At 40.6% G+C, this 17,770-nt stretch overlaps 1 protein-coding gene across 1 annotated transcript in view; it reads left to right on the forward strand.

Annotated features, from left to right (window-relative positions):
* The window catches only part of fbxw7 (F-box and WD repeat domain containing 7), a 158,467-nt gene that overhangs the window by 22,661 nt on the left and 118,036 nt on the right, over window positions 1–17,770 (forward strand). The window contains exon 2 of the mRNA XM_030044094.1: window positions 15,777–15,853. The gene's annotated coding sequence lies outside the window, so the exon portion shown is untranslated. The remainder of the gene's footprint in view (window positions 1–15,776; window positions 15,854–17,770) is intronic.

Here is a 17,770-nt window from a genome sequence, read left to right on the forward strand (position 1 = left end):
GTGAAGCAGGGCCTCCAGATTTCTCTAAATTCCGGCACAATAATAGATAGGGTATGGGCTCCAGGGGCAGTTGTATATAAAAATGAAGTCTGTAGTATCATGATTTGTTGGATTAATAGTTGAACATACAAGACAACAAAATGGGAATGTGTTGATGAATTTGACCCCCTCTTACCAAAACTGTTCATGCATGGTATTTTCCACCATTTTGCTCACTACCTTCTGTAGCCTGTGGCCTAGTCACAAGTAAGCAGGTCTATGAATAGACTATAGAAATGTTATTCAGCTAGTCAGTCTCAGATTTTTGTGTCTCTGGGTAGGCCGCATACCAAGCAGGTAGAATGCACAGCATAAGTTTCTGTCTGTTTCTGATTTTTTTCTTCCTAAATATGATGCTGAGAAAAAGATATTAATCAGGATCTGGACTGCAACGAAGACTTAATCATGCTTACAAAAAAATGTTACCAAACATATAAATATATGTAGATGTAAGTATAGATGTAACAACAGCCAAATCTAACTAGCCGTTTGGTTACCATACCTGCCCAGCACAATACAGACCAGCTCTGCATTGCTTGCCATTCCCTCCAATCCCATAAATCTTACCAGTGGTGAAAAGCTACATCTGAGTTGACTCTTGTTTTTGAATGAGCCCTGTCTGTCTTGTCTGATACTCCAGTTCCCAGACATGTAGCTCTGTGACATCGATACATGTAAATCAGCATAGCATGATGTTCAGTGTATGCTAAGAACACAAAAATTAGTTTAACCTTTTAAAAGACTTTGACGTTTGTCAAACATATGTAAGACTTGATTTCAAAAGTAAAATAACAAAATAAATGCTCACGTTAGATACTACGTATTTTGTCTCCATGTGCTTTTGCAAGACATACAACAGCTAGACCAAATGTTTTGCTGCTCTGATAGCAGTCAAACAAATGCAGCTTTGTTTTGAGCATCCATATTGTTCTCACCTCAACCACTTGAGTGCTTTAAGGTGTGAAGTTTCCTATTTGTGAATGTATCACAACTCCAACACAGAAAAAGGTTATTACCCAGGAATGTTCCAAACACAGCACAAATGGACAGAGGAGGCATGGAAGTCAGTGAAATAGTGATAAAGTATGGTCCTTTTAAAGGATGGTAAATGGTAACATCCTGTGTTGTACAGGGCACAGTGCCCTTTGGGTGTGTCTACCTTTAGTCACTGGCACTCTGCTTTTTACCCCAAGCCTCCCCCTGATCCATCCCCTGAAAGTAGGTTAGCTCAAGTTGCACATGTGGAAAAGATGAGACACAAATTTGTTTTTTCTTTTTTTTTGGTGGCTGTAATATAAACCACTACCAAACCCAAATGAAGAGCAGCCTGGAGCACCGCTCTAGACACTCCAGGGGGTATTGCATGAAGGGAGCTAAGCTAAAAAGCTGCGTAAAGGACCAGTATATGATAAATAAGGATTTTTTTGAACTGTGAATCATGCAGAGCTACTGCAGTGAAGTCCCAGGATAAGATATAGAGCTGGAGATGGGTATAATTGCCCCTGTTTAATGCCAAAGTTATTATGAATCGTTTGATACCTGTATGAATCAGGTTGGAGGAATGTTGTGCCCTTGTCTGCCCAAACAGACAAACAGAGCATGCTGCTCTTGAATTATAGTAGTAAGACATTACTGTAATAAAGTCATTGGTCTGACATCCAGTGAGCAATCTGTCAGTGTCAGGACAATAAGAAAGGAGAAAGGAGAATCTCCATGTGCCACGTTGAGTGGGCGTGTACCTCAAGAATATTTCAAAGCGTATTTCTGCCATCTGATTGACTGTTGGTGTTAAATCTGTCTGCACTCTGGGGCCTACTTCCTCTGTGTGATTGTATGTTAAGGTTGTTCGTCTGTTCCAAGCCTATTTTTAATGTGTGACTCCTTTTAATGTGTGACTGTGTGTGAAATTTTGTATTACAAGTTTCTGTGCAGGTTAAGAGAAACAGACACCAAAGATCATTTCATCAAAACAAAATCACAAAACTTAACCATCATCTTGGCCTATTCCACTGTGGTAATTATCAACATCATTTTATCACCGTAATCTACTTCCAGCTCCACTTGTTAATCTCTTGATAGGCTGCTATTTAATTATATTAGGAGGAATAAGTCTAATGAATCGATGAATCCAAATGTAAGCAATTAGAAATTAAGTGAAAGTATCACAGCAAGGTGAGGAGAATACTCCTCACCAGTGCTTTTCTAGACATTGATTTATCACATGTCCTTTTGACCTGACCTTTTATATAAGAGGTGAGAGACTGGTTTTTATAGTAACCACTGAATTCTAGGCCTTTGGCCCCCAGTAGCTCTGGGGGAACAGAATCCTCAGTGACCAGCATGGCAGACATGGCCTTTGACAAGGCCTGACCTTACCTGGGAGAGAGTTGTGCAGCCTCTCTGGAAGAATGGCCACTGGTGCTTTCGCAGTAGTACACTGGTCAGTACCAACATAGAGCCCTTTCATACAGTTAAACTACACTGCTATGAACACATGCTTATTTTACATATCAATTATGGGTTGGGTTCTTGGAACTGTTTGTGCGTCTCTGTAGAAGAGCTCTTTAAATGTTGATGGGGGCAGAAATGGCTATGGAAAAAGTCTTCACAATCTTTCTTTGACTGCTGGATTTACAATGTAGTTGTTCAACCTGTGCAGCCTTATCAGTAAACTGTCATGCTTTCTCCATACCAACAGTATATAGCTAGTGTTATACATAAGATAGCCAGGCATGGGTCACCAATCTTTAAATGTGTATACCATGGTTACCAGTTCAGACAGAATAAATGAAAATGACCAAAGCTGTATTAATTATACATTTTGGTATTTAGCTGATGCTATCATCCAAAGTGACATGCCTAACGGAGATCAGACTACAAGGCCGTTCAGATTTAGCTTGTTCTAGACTAATCATTTGGTCTGGCAACTGTTTACACTGTGTGACAGAACAAGGATGGCTGTCACCCACATGAAGAGTGGATCACAGAAGTGATTACACACTGACTTAATCAGTATCCCTGTTAAATCATAACAATTCACTGTAAATTGTTTCGGCTCCGTGTTATAGAAGCTGTATTTTACATTTATATTACAAATGTATTTTGAAGTGACATTATTCCAAAAATTTGCTGTGATACTTTCACTTAATTTCTAATTGCTTACATTTGGATTCATCGATTCATTAGACTTATTCCTCCTAATATAATTAAATAGCAGCCTATCAAGAGATTAACAAGTGGAGCTGGAAGTAGATTACGGTGATAAAATGATGTTGATAATTACCACAGTGGAATAGGCCAAGATGATGGTTAAGTTTTGTGATTTTGTTTTGATGAAATGATCTTTGGTGTCTGTTTCTCTTAACCTGCACAGAAACTTGTAATACAAAATTTCACACACAGTCACACATTAAAAGGAGTCACACATTAAAAATAGGCTTGGAACAGACGAACAACCTTAACATACAATCACACAGAGGAAGTAGGCCCCAGAGTGCAGACAGATTTAACACCAACAGTCAATCAGATGGCAGAAATACGCTTTGAAATATTCTTGAGGTACACGCCCACTCAACGTGGCACATGGAGATTGACTCCAGCCATGGTAATACTGCCAGTTGACATTGTGTATCATGACTCCATGATCCAGATGAATAAAATGACTAGCCCTATTTATGTCACGCTTTAGAGGCTTGTTTCCTCCATATTTTCTCCATACTAACATGCATCTTTGGGTTGATTAATATATGGAGCCTGTGTTACATGTTCGCTTATAGTGGTTTGTTGTTGTCGTTAGAATAGAGATAAATACTGTATACTATATTTTAACCAGTTGGTTCTGAAAATAAATATTGAATATTTTAACTGTAATGAACACCTTTGCTTCTTTAGGGCAACAACATAAATTCAGCCAGAAATTTAGGGCAACAAAAATTACATTTGGACAGACGCTGATGCTATAACAACTTTGCGTTGGCACTGTAATATCTACAATCATGTTTTTCCACACATATTCCATGGCTCAAGCTGAATCCATTGCAAATTGTAGTTTTCATTTCCACCATGATATATTTGTGTTAAGCTGCTCTCACAGAATTTCATCTCTACCAATTTTTTTTTTTTTTTTTTTTTTTTTTATGGCTGACTGTCATAGCTGAAAATTGTGTCATTGATAATTGAGAAGTTCAAGTCTCAGTTGCTTGGTGTGAAAGCTCCTGAACTTGGAGGAAGAGGCTGTTGAGAAGGTGGAGTTGGAGAGGAAATGAGGCTGCATTCCAACTGTGATTAATGAAGTGTCTTTCCCTCTTTCTCTCTGAACTGCGTGCTAGTTTGCAGCTGGTTCAGACAGACCTCTGACTTCAGTAGAGCTGGGTCTATCTCAGTCACAACCTCTGAAAGCTGTTCTCTAATTGGTTGCTCTTTGATCACCCTTAGTGCCTTGTGGCTCTGTTACAGATATTTAATTGAGGTGACCATAAAGAGGATAATTGCACAAATATTGCAAATGTGAAATTGTATTTCAGACACTTGTGATTTGTTGTAAGTCTCCATTTTCTTATCGTTTGTCATTTTCATCTTGACCTGTATAGTTGTATGTGCTGAATGAAGATTACTTAACTGTATGCTCTCTGGCATCCTCAGTGACTAGACTGTGGTTTTCAGTCACCAAGGAAATATCTTGAGTTGATCTCTCCCATGGCAGGACTCTCTACAAGGATGTGGAGTAGCCAACCAGTGGGAAAAAGTGGCCAGCTAGGGAGTCCGAGACATGCTCCTCTGGAGACAAAATTTGGCCACAAAAGCCCTCTGGCACATTCTAATGCTACTACTCATATACGCTGAACTTAAATATGGCACAGTTTAAGTATAACTGGTGCATATTTAAGTTCTAGAAAACGCAGTGAATTATTGTAGAGGAGATTAGGCTTCTTGTGTATTTTAGCCCACACAGGCTGTAAATAGCTATTAATATTTAAAACCACACCTATTCCTCACTGGTCAGAACTTTTTGCAATTATGAATCATTAGACCTTATTCTTTATTTTTGATTTATTTACTGACACCTTTACTGTAAGATTTATCAAGATACGCCTCAATGATAGTTAATATATTTTTGCACTAGAAACATAAATGCACTCTTATTCAGTGAAAATAAACATGGTTATTTTATGACAGTAGTTTGCATGATTGGTCAATGGCAAATAACACCGCATTCTTGGACATTTTGAAATGTAACATTACAGTGTGAGGCTGAGGCATCGCCTACATTTTCCTCATATGACATAGGCCTGTTACTTTGACAACATTACAGGCTTTAATGTGTGTCTGCAGTGTGTCTTAGAGATGGCGTTGCTGCAAGCATCTAAATAAATTCATTCATTTGTTCACTCATAAATTTTTGTCGCATATATGGAAAATGTAGTGCTTTCAGTGGATGTTTTAATACTTACTGCACAATTGTCAAGTTTCTGCCACCGGAGTTTTCTGGTGTTTTACAAAGTAGGCCATCTAAGAAGATGTCCCCTGTCTGTGCAATCAATGCAAATCTTAATGTTTGTCATCAATTATTTTGCTAATATTTGTCAAACACTGAAGACAACTGCGCTCTACTCAGCAAGACACAGCCTCTCAGCTGAGCGCGCACACACACAGTCAGAAAGACCATGTGGCGACAGGATTGATACAGACAGACTAGTAGTCCTGCTACTCATCATGGTCGCACTGTATTGAAGCAGAAGCTAGTGGTCGTAAATATACACGCACAGCAAATCACAACTTGTTAATCAAAACTATTTTATTAGAATAAAAAAGAAATAGAAATAAAGTAGTCGACTGTTTGGCCAGCACCTGGCGCTTATGGAAAGCTCTATATGGACCACAGGGCTTGGGATTAGTAAGATGCTGACAAACTACAGAATGAGTCACTTCTTAAGCTTGTGTCTCATGTAACCAGACAAGGCCTCTTTCATTATTAATATGTGACAGACTCTTACCTTCCATCAGCTTTGGGCAACACTGCTTTGTAAGAACATGTCTACCATAGGCAATGGTAAGCCTCAGAGTTCACATCCCCAACTGGAACTGAAGACGGGTGTCTGATACCTCTCAAAGCCAACTGCATGATGGGAAATGAACTCTTTGATCCAGTAACCACTAACCACTCTACACTAACCACTCTATCTATCTATCTATCTGTCTATCTATCTGTCTATCTATCTGTCTGTCTGTCTGTCTGTCTGTCTGTCTATATGTGTGTATGTATATATGTGTGTCTGTCTATATATGTAAATATATGTGTGTATATATATATGTGTGTGTGTGCATTTCTATATTTAAATATACACTACTCAGAAAAAGTTAGGGATATTTGACTTTTGGGTGAAATTTATGGAAAATATAAAAAGTTCACGCTACAGTGATATATCATGAAAGTAGGGCATTTAAGTAGAAGCATACACTGGTGATTTCCTCATCTCAAACAATTTATTGAAACAAAAGCCAACAACAGTGGTGGATATACCACAACAAAAAATGTCAATGTCTCAATAACTTGTCATGTGCCCTTGAGCATCAATTATAGCTTGACAACGACGTCTCATGCTGTTCACAAGTCGAGTTATTGTCTGCTGAGGCATGGCATCCCACTCATCTTGAAGGGCGGCCCTCAGGACATTGAGGTTCTGGGGTACAGAGCTCCGAGCCTCTACACGGCGACTCAGCTGATCCCATAGGTTTTCTATGGGATTCAGGTCTGGAGAAAGTGCAGGCCACTCCATTTGAGGTACCCCAGTCTCCAGCAGCCGTTCCCTAATGATGCGACCTCGATGAGCTGGAGCATTGTCGTCCATGAAGATGAAATTAGGCCTGTGTTGTTCATGCAGGGGCACAATGACTGGATTAATGATGTTATTCAGGTAGTATGGGCTTGTCACTGTACCATTCACAAAGTGTAGGGCAGTTCTGTACTGACTAGACACACCTGCCCACACAGTAACACCACCACCACCAAAGGCTCATCTGGTGACAACAGTGGCTGATGCATAGCGCTCTCCTTGACGTCTCCAACATCGTTGGCGGCCATCATTTCTGCTCAACATGAATCGGCTTTCATCAGAGAACAGCACTGAGGCCCACTGGTCCCTCGTCCAGCGTAAATGCTCCCTGGCCCATGCAAGACGATGACACCTGTGCCTGGTGGTGTGGTCAGGTACCCTTGCAGGTCGTCTAGCATGCAGACCATGCTGATGTAAACGGTTTCGAATGGTCTGACGTGACACTTGGGTGCCTCTCACCTCCCTTAAATGTGCCTGGAGTTGAGTGGCATTCATCATCCGGTTCCGCAGGGCACTGTTCACAATGAAGCGGTCATCAGTGTGGGATGTGGCCAAAGGATGTCCACTTCTATGCCTTTCTGTGACTCTTCCAGTCTCTCTGTATCTCTGTTGCAACCTGCTGATGACACTCTGTGACACTCTAAGCTCAGTGGCCACTTCCGTCTGAGAACATCCTGTTTGAAGCTTTGAAGCCTCGCAATGGCAAGGTGCTGCTGATCAATTGTTAGGTGTCGTCTTGGTCTCATGATGTCAAAATGTGAACAGCATAGTGAGGAGGACTATTTAAATACCAATTCTAATTGAACCAGGAAATTTATTGGTCGATTCATGGATCAAACACCTGTTGTGAATTTTGCCGTTAAACTCCTTGGTAGAGAACAGCAACTTGTGCAAAAAGTACTGAAACATTGAACAGTTGGACATGTGCATTCAAAAGTTTACAGAAGGTCACATTAAGTTCACCTGTAAAGGTTATAATACATTTTAGGTTCATCCTGAATTTCACCCGAAAGCCGAATATCCCTAACTTTTTGTGAGTAGAGTATATATATACACTATATTACCAAAAGTATTCGCTCACCTGCCTTTACTCATACTATGAACTGAAGTGCCATCCCATTCCTAACCCATAGAGTTCAATATGATGTCGGTCCACCTTTTGCAGCTATTACAGCTTCAACTCTTCTGGGAAGACTGTCCACAAGGTTGAGGAGAGTGTTTATAGGAATTTTTGATCATTCTTCCAAAAGCGCATTGGTGAGGTCACACACTGATGTTGGTCGAGAAGGCCTGGCTCTCAGTCTCCGCTCTAATTCATCCCAAAGGTGTTCTATCGGGTTCAGGTCAGGACTCTGTGCAGGCCAGTCAAGTTCATCCACACCAGACTCTGTCATCCATGTCTTTATGGACCTTGCTTTGTGCACTGGTACGCAGTCATGTTGGAAGAGGAAGGGGCCCGCTCCAAACTGTTCCCACAAGGTTGGGAGCATGGAATTGTCCAAAATGTTTTGGTATCCTGAAGCATTCAAAGTTCCTTTCACTGGAACTAAGGGGCCAAGCCCAGCTCCTGAAAAACAACCCCACACCATAATTCCTCCTCCACCAAATTTCACAGTCGGCACAATGCAGTCTGAAATGTACCGTTCTCCTGGCAACCTCCAAACCCAGACTCGTCCATCAGATTGCCAGATGGAAAAGCGTGATTCATCACGCCAGAGAACGCGTCTCCACTGCTCTAGAGGCCAGTGGCGGCGTGCTTTACACCATTGCATCCGACGCTTTGCATTGCACTTGGTGATGTGTGGCTTGGCTGCAGCTGCTCGGCCATGGAAACCCATTCCATGAAGCTCTCTGCGTACTGTACTTGGGCTAATCTGAAGGTCACATGAAGTTTGTAGCTCTGTAGCAATTGACTGTGCAGAAAGTCGGCGACCTCTTTGCACTATGCGCTTCAGCATCCGCTGACCCCTCTCCGTCACTTTACGTGGCCTACCACTTCGTGGCTGAGTTGCTGTTGTTCCCAAACGCTTCCATTTTGTTATAATAGAGCTGACAGTTGACTGTGGAATATTTAGGAGCGAGGAAATTTCACGACTGGATTTGTTGCACAGGTGGCATCCTATGACAGTTCCACGCTGGAATTCACTGAGCTCCTGAGAGCGGCCCATTCTTTCACAAATGTCTTGTTTCACAGTCTGCATGCCTGAGTGCTTGATTTTATACACCTGTGGCCAGGCCAAGTGATTAGGACACCTGATTCTGATCATTTGAATGGGTGAGCGAATACTTTTGGTAATATAGTGTATATATCTACAGTTTATGTGAAGGTATTGTTATGGGGAAAAAATATCCATGGTTAAGAGATCCACTAGGTGCACATATTATATGGGAATGGGAAATGGGAAATCCTACAGCTGTCTGTGGCATTGGGCAGGTTTGGACAGGTTAATACTGAAGCTGACGTGAACAGAATTAAGTGTGCACAAGCTGGTGTTTTGTAGCTTGCCATGATCCATTTGCACCAACTGTAAAAAAATTATGAGTGATATTTGCTGTCAAAACAGGAAAATATCGAAAGATTGCTGGTAATTTATGAGAAATTTCAATAAGAAACGTCAGTGGAACCAGTACAGAATTACCATTATTGACTGTAAATTACTGGTTGTATGGTTTACTGATTGGGATACAGTTGTGTAATTTGCCAAGATGGTTTCAAAATCAGCCAGTTGAGCATCTTCAAGTTGCCACTTGAATTATTGAAAGATCTTTTTTTCCCCTTTGGCTTAATGTTTCCTTCATTGCTTGCTGCAGTGCATCACCTCTCATATTTGTATCTGCTGGCCTCTTAACTCCAGCAATATATTGCCACATCTGCTTCCAGTTTGATAGCTTTGCACAAAACTACGTTGGTCTCGTCAGCAACATGCATGAGTTCTGTTTTTGTTCATACTGGTTAGTTTGGTTGTGTTTTAGCTGCACATGTGAAGGAACCACTTCTCAGAAGGTTAGACTGGAGAGATGGCAGTAGTGCTGGGCAGTATGACCAAAAGTGTATATGACGGTATTTTTCAAAATTATATAAGTTTCACGGTATGTGACGGTATTTTCTTTTTTCATGCACGACTGGGTGTTAACCACATTTTCTAATGATTTAGAGAAGAATTACTGCAGTAAATTAACTTAGAATGACCTATTTTACTGTCATGAGGAATGAATACTGGACATTAATGTCCAGTTGTCTGGACATTGTCCACCCTAGTATTAATACAGGTTTACATGGCAACACAAAATGATGCAGAGGTGGCACTCATGATTCTAATGAAGTGAAGGAATCAAAATGCATGACAGTTGCAGTCAAAATACAGAACCTTTTTATTATGCGAATTTAAGGCCATTTGTATTAATATGGACTTTGCTTCAAGTTGTTTAGGTAGGTATCACATTCAAACAAATAAATTGTAAACTAAAGGTATGCAACTTGCATTAAGTGGATGGTGATAGCGTTTGTAATTTTGATCCACCGTTTGGCTTTTTTCTTGTAAGCAGTCCCTCTTGCAAACGTGTCTTTGAGGGACATCTGACTCGTCTTTTCTTTTTTCGTGCCACTGCCAACATTACCTGCAGACGTGGAGGACGCAGATCTGCATTCTTCATATTCTATGACATGTTTGCGGCTGAGGTGGTGAAGCAAATTGCTTGTGTTGCCTCCAGCGGCTACAACCTTAGCCCAACAACATTTGCAAAAGATCGTCGTTTGATCTGTGTCGGATTTTTTGAAGCCAAACAACTTCCAAACAGCTGACACAGCTCCTCTTTTTGGTAAAAGTTCTTCACTTCATTTTCTGCTTGTTCTCCAAAGTCACTGACACTGCCTTGGTCCATTTTGTAGCTGTACTGGAGTCCCCGCTGCTTACTGAGTGCAACTGCAAAAACAGTCCCCCCTCCAATGATGTCCCGCGGCACTATGTTCCGCGTGCTGTTCCCAACGTTATGTACGCAACACACACACACACACACACACACACCGGTATTGGGGTATCTGAAAAATTCATATCATAAAAAAATAAATAAATAACACCGGTATTTGGTATAAACTGGCCAGTGCTAAATGGCATCATTCTCAGTTTTGGTGTGTGGCAGAAAAGGTATGCCAGTTAACAAAAGTCACTAATAGACTACATAGTATTTCACATCAAATACACATAGAAAAACAACCAAAAAAAACAAAACAAAAAAAAGCGTCATCGTCTAAAATTTCTTTTTGGAATAAAACAAACAGACAAAAAAAGAGCATAACCAAAGCGGCTGCATTTTTTATTTCCAAACTACAACAATTTACAGTTTGTAGGGAGGAAATGGAGGCGTTGCCATTACTTAATCGTGAAACAATACAGACATGTCGCAAAAAATGCTTGAGTAATCAAAATAGCAAAAAGAGCTAGATATTGAGCAGCAGTGAACTATAAGGTAGGCTATTAAAGTCAGATTTCATCAGTCATCTATTGCATGGAATTGTTGGAATGCTCTTTTACACAATACTTGCATTTCAGTTTCCTCATATAACTTGCAGTATCGTAGCTACTATGAAATAATTATCTATAACCTGTATGGATGGGAATTCACAGATATTATGAGGTCTGACCATTAAATCATTCATGGAATGTGCTTTTATGCACACACTTGTTTTTTATTATGTCTTATTCATTTGACAACACACACTGTTGTTGATCTGGAGTGGATCCTTAGATGAAAATGCCTAAAACAAGTCTTTTCTGAGCTGTGGTTGTCAATAATCTTGTGAGTAATAGTTCCTGGTCCTGCAGTAACAGCACTGTGCATCCGATCTGTCATGCTCGTATTTGAGTGCGGTCCTTGGCTGAGGCTGATGGTGTGACATGGGAATGACCTCCAAACTCTGTCTGATCCTCTTTGGATCCTCTAACCCCACCCCCCAAAAAGAGGCCACAAAGTGAAATACCAAGAAAAACTATTGCAAAGATAAGGACATTTCTCCTGCAAAAAAGTGTTTCGAAGAAAAGATATATAGTGCAAATGCAAATGTAATGTAAAAAAATATAAATAAATATGCTTAAAATACTTGACTGCTTTTATTGTATTTGCAATGTCTTTCTTTTCTTTGAAACACTTTTTTACAGGACAAATGTCCCTTTTTAACATTTGTTTGTAATTCTGTGTGGGTTCATCTTGACTTCATACCCTTCCATCTAGAAGTAACCCCAGTGTCTAGCCTGCCTCATATTGCCTTCAGGCGGATGCATCTTTTCCAGAGGGGCTAAATGCAATATTCAGCATTCCTCCTCTAAAGTAATGTGGATATTGAGGCAGATTGACAAAATGATACAACTTGCATTGTTCTGCATCATTTTCTTGCACATTAAAAGAGAAAGAATAATTGTTATTTACAGCGATATTGCTCATGGGTCGTTTCATAACTTGTTTCTCCCTCTGTGATTTAGCAGATCTCCTCAAAATGAGCCACGGCCAGCCAACATTGTGGTTGCATTCCTCTCTGCAGACTCATTTTATTTGGCAGATCCAGACACAGCTGACCCAGACTGAAGTGGCAGGCATCCATTACCTTTGCTCTTGACTCACACCAAAGCCTCTTGGAAACTTACAGAACTTTTCCTAGAAAGCTCTTGGTTGTCCCCCTGATACAGAAGTCAGAAGGTTGGCTTATTTTGTTTTTGGGTGCCGAGCTTGGCAGGGTCGCAGTATGTAGAAAAAAAGGGGGAAGAGAGCATTTCTTTGTGAGAATACTAACTTATCCATGCAGTGTACTTCCTTGTTGCATTGATTGCTAGCCTATTGTATTAATAATTTGAGGTAGGTGAATGTAGTGCAAGCTGTGCCGCTCAGAATTAGGTGCAAAATGTAATAATTTGCATATAGCAAATGTGAAAATGATCATAATGCAGCGCGGGGGTTCACAGGTGTTATTTATACCAGTTACTGCACTGTTACCATCAAGGCTGCTTAGATTTCAGGCTCTAAAAATAGCCAAGCTGGTCCAAGCGCTTTGATCTGTTCCGGTGTAAATCCCTTTCCCCCTGCTCCTCAACACACACACATAGCCAGGCTGATGCTGGCTTTGTTTGGCAGTGAGTCTGATGTTAGAAGGCTAAGACACATTTCAAGCTGTTGAAGGCCCCGACTTGTTCACTTAGTCTGGAATAATATTATCATAGCAAACTAACCACATGTATGGAATTGATTATTTGATGTTAGATTTGTTGTTCAGGTAAGCAACTCATGCTTTGAGTAGCCAAGTTAAAGTCGCTTAACCTATCCCCCAATAAACAAAAAGTCAGAAAAAGTGAGAACCTACCTTGCAGATGAGTCTGCCAGCATCTTCAATTTGAAGCTCAGAGACACTAATCCAAATAACCCAATGGGAGCCTTGTGAGAGTTAAAGCTACTATTTCCATCATAAAACACACTTTTCTCTACTTTTTGTTTTTAAACTTTGGCCGATAACTAACACTGGCGTAGGAATGTTCCCTGAATCTCAAGTACAGTCGTTGTAGCTTTTGATTGATTTTATTGGTACAATAAAATACATTTTGTTGTACATTTTCAATGTTATGGCCATGTCATAATGATCTCTTTCCCAAGTGCCAAAATATTGTGGCCATGACGTGTTCTGCTTTTTTGCATGCGTGACTCGGTTGCAGCCAAGCACACATAGCAGCTTGTTCCTATGCATGCAAGTCATAGCAACACTTTCTTTAACACTTTCTTTCACCAGAGGGGCGTTATAGATGACGTTCATCAAATATTTAGCCTTTTTTGTGATTTGTAAGGGAATATGTTTCTTAAGACTCCGGTGGACTAACTGTTCTCACTGCTTCTGCGCTCTAACACCTTACTATTTATCATGGCTTTTTGACATCACACTTCCATAGTGTTCATCGTATCACTGCCTACTCACTGAACCAACAATGGAAAGGAGTCACCCTGGTGCGCTGTCTTCTTTGATATTAATATCAGTGTCTGCAGAGAAGCTAACTGATAGATGCACCACATGACCTCTGCCAAGATTTTTTGTAGCAGACCTTACATATATTTGATCCTGACTATATCAGGTTATAGCCTGTTTGCAAGGGAAATGATAGTCATTTTACACTCCAGGTGCCCAGACCAGATGAGTGTACAAGGCATACCCATACATATTGTTGCAGTTAGGTACACATATCATATTCCAGAACAAACTCAGATATCATATGAATACACTAAATCAGTGTGTTCCCCATGTATGACAGGGTGCCCCACACAATATACCTTTCCCAAAAGAAATCTGTTTTTTTGACATGTTATTGTTTCTGGCAAGTTGTTAAATATCTTGCACTGATTGTTCATTGTCATATCCCTCAGTCGAAGCGTAATTTCCCAAGCACTCTTTATACAAGGAAAAGTTTGATCATTACGCTGCTTGGTATCAATGATGATCTTTCTCTGGCTGTCTGGAAACCCTCATGTTATCTGAAAACATCCCAGCTGCCTTGTGCTACCATATTACATAATGAACGAAGAGCCTCTTTGCGACTTCTGTCCTCGACTTCATTGCAAATGAAGTCCATATGCCTCACAATCATAAATTATGAGGCTTTCTGTCTCTCAACCATCCTTCTGTCTCACGGTTATCAAATGTCCAACAGCTGGCTAGTCTGTCTCAGCATCTATTCATTTTCCCAGGACTCAGTGTCCATATCCAGTTCTGTTGTTTACATCAACTTAGGAAATCCTTTCCTCTCCATACCAGCCAGCTTCTTGATGCTGCTGGAATATCTAGTGGGCCTAATTATTTTTGTAGGCAGGCTGCTCAGAACCAGCAGGGTGTAGCTCTGTTTCCCTTTTTAATGCACCTTTTATATGTGTTTTGACCTGCTGTCAGGCGAGAGATACTAACTTGGTGGAACAAGCTTAGCAGAATTGAATGATTTTTGCTGCATTCTTTTAAGCTTAAGAAATTAAACCCTTACACATATGGATTGAGTTAGAAGGATTATAGGGGCTCTGAGAGGTTTCACAGAGGGTTTTTGGTTCCTCACTTACAGTTTTTAAATGGCATGTCCTTGTCTTGGCACGCTGCAGGGGTGCAGTGAAGCTCTGCTGGTATAAAGTTTTTCACATCTGTTTTAAAACAAATCTTTTACCCAGAAATGACCGGAGCTTCTTACTTGATGTTGCAAGGATGTGGCGTCATGGTAAAGCTGTGGATTGTGCACTGGAGTGCCAGCAGCTGCCCCTTGTTCAGTCCTCCACAGATAAGAGAGGAAGAAATCACACAGCTGGGGTGGTGACTCACTGTTACATGCTGATTCAGGCATTGTGTCTGTTGCTGGGTTATTTAATTGTCTTCCTTTTTATCCAGAAAAATACGATCTGGCCTGTGGGGTGACCATACAGTACACACAGGTGATTAGTATGTATTTTCTGGTGGAAACCGTTTTGAATCTATGCTCTTTCAAACAAAACTTGGCATCTTCAGCACTGGACTGCACCCCTGCTGTCACCTTCATGAGCCTCTCAGTATCTTCCTTTATGTTCAGCATGTGTTTGATTTTCACCCAGTGGTTTGTGTGTTTTTGACTGAAACCTGGTCCTCAGACCTACAATGTGTGTCTGCTTTATGTGATGTGCTAGGTTGAGTTTAGCCTAGCTTATGTAATTCCTTTGGCAGATCTGTGGGAGAGTTGGTGTGTTCTGTCTGGGTTTTAGAGGATAAACTGTGAGATCCTCACATTCTGATCTCAACACTCTGGTCGCCCTGCTTTTTCCTCTCCTATTCCTGACTGCCCCATGGCATGTTAACTCCTTAATAACCTCTGAGATTGCTTAATGCTTGTACTGACAGCCTGTTCTTGCTCTCTTTTTCTACAGGAAGAATCAGCCCTTACACTAGGGCCTGGAGTGGAGAAAACCCAGTTTGGCCTGAACAGAGACACACAGAGAGAATCGTAAGTAAACACTGCACTTACTTTGACTCCTCAGCGGTCAGGGAGGTTTTTGTATATATGTAGCTTGTGTTCAGTGCAATGCTTGCTGCATATCTTACACAGGAGTATTGAAAATTGTGGTTGCGTGGATGGAAGACAGTAAATATGTATTGTTCATGGATGACAAAAGGAGCAATTTTAACCACCCCACCACTCCTTGGTGTATCACAGGGTAGCCTGGGTCTTTGTTTGCATGTGGGGACCAAAACATGCAGTGGTGCCTCCAGGAAATCAGATTTTCAACAGTCAGCTTATTAGGCTCCTCTCTCAGTCTTTCTTTGACCCACTTCTACACCCTTGTAATGGTGGGCCGCATATCATCTCTTGTCCTGTGTGTTCTCCATTCTCTGCTGTTTCATTTCTCTTGGGACAATTTGTCCACTCATGAAAAGTGTTTGCTTGTTGACTCTAAATAGGAATTACCTCTTTTGTTACTGACACTGACACATTTTATGAATAATTAGCAATTCATCACTTTAGCATAGGAAGGAATAAAAACATTTATAAAATATATGAGGAGTTAAAACCCTGAAGCAGATTCAACAGAAACTAGGTTGTGAAACAGTTGCCTAGAATGAGGGTCCTATTTTTTCCTCCTTTGATAGCTAAAGCAGTCCTTCATCCCACCTGATGACTTGTTTACAATCTAGTTCATGTACTGTAGACCTGCTCTGGACCATGCTGTTTTTGTGTGACATTCAGGTGTCACAGTTTCCCAGTCCACTACTATTGAAAAGGTTCAGAGAAGAGTTTATTGGACAACAACATGGCCCTACTACAGTTTTCATAATGAAATGTGTTAACATGTGGGCTTTTCATTCCTCTGAGGCTCTCACAGTGGGGAAAAACAATTATAGACTGATAGCCTTTGCTTTTGCCAATTAGATTTGCACCAGCATTGGATATCAGTCAAAAGAGACACAATAATCTGTCATCAAACCCTGTTCTGTGAACCTACAGCTGGCCCATGGCAGCACCGCCCGCTAACGGGCCAGGCTGCCTAACTGAAGACTTGTCCCCTGTTTATGCTCATGTCTTTAGCTTAAAGTACATGGTAAGCCTATGGCTTTGTGAACTCACAACTTGCTTACTTTTCGTGACTTTACAATAAAATTTACAAAAAGGGGGAAATTAATCTTATTTAATTACTTTGTAAGATTTTGGTCATACGTCCGGGTTTTATGGTTGCAGAATCATAAACACTCAAATTATTATATTGCCTTGCACTACACACATTGGTCAACTCCATCCATCTCCAACCTCTGCCACACCTAAGGTTGACTGGTTAATGGATGCGTGTTCTGCCAGAAAGTACAAGAAGCTTTTTTGCCTTAAAACACTTCCTGGAATTTGCCGCGCCAAATGACATGATACATTCTGAAGATTCCTGTTCTGTGGATTACATGGTTTTTACATGGACCTTGGTGGTTAAAAACTGTCTTCGCAACCTATAGTCTTGTTTGTTTTAGGGTTAACTGTCACTTTAATTCTTGTTTTGGCTATATTTACAGTAGATTGTAGGGATGGCAATTAGCCGGGATCCTATGATACAATTCATAATACTTGCTGATTCATTTATCGTGTTCCTGTAATTATTGTGATTCTGTAAGTATAGCTATTTGATACTACAACACAGTGTGATTTTGGGTTTCATTTTCAAACACTTCATCATGGAAAATGGCTGAGTCATAATTCCCAAGACAGTTATCATGAACATGTCAGTCAAATTTGCTTTTGACATTTTTAACATTTATTGCAGGCTCTGATGATAGAAACCAGCCAGCAAAACAAAAATTGTGTGGTGTTTTTTCCTGAGTAATGTTAATATGATATGGGGAATTGGGGCTCGCATGTTGGTCATATAACCACAATACTTGA

The sequence above is a fragment of the Myripristis murdjan genome, chromosome 1 (assembly GCF_902150065.1).
Source record: "Myripristis murdjan chromosome 1, fMyrMur1.1, whole genome shotgun sequence".
Taxonomy (NCBI): domain Eukaryota; kingdom Metazoa; phylum Chordata; class Actinopteri; order Holocentriformes; family Holocentridae; genus Myripristis; species Myripristis murdjan.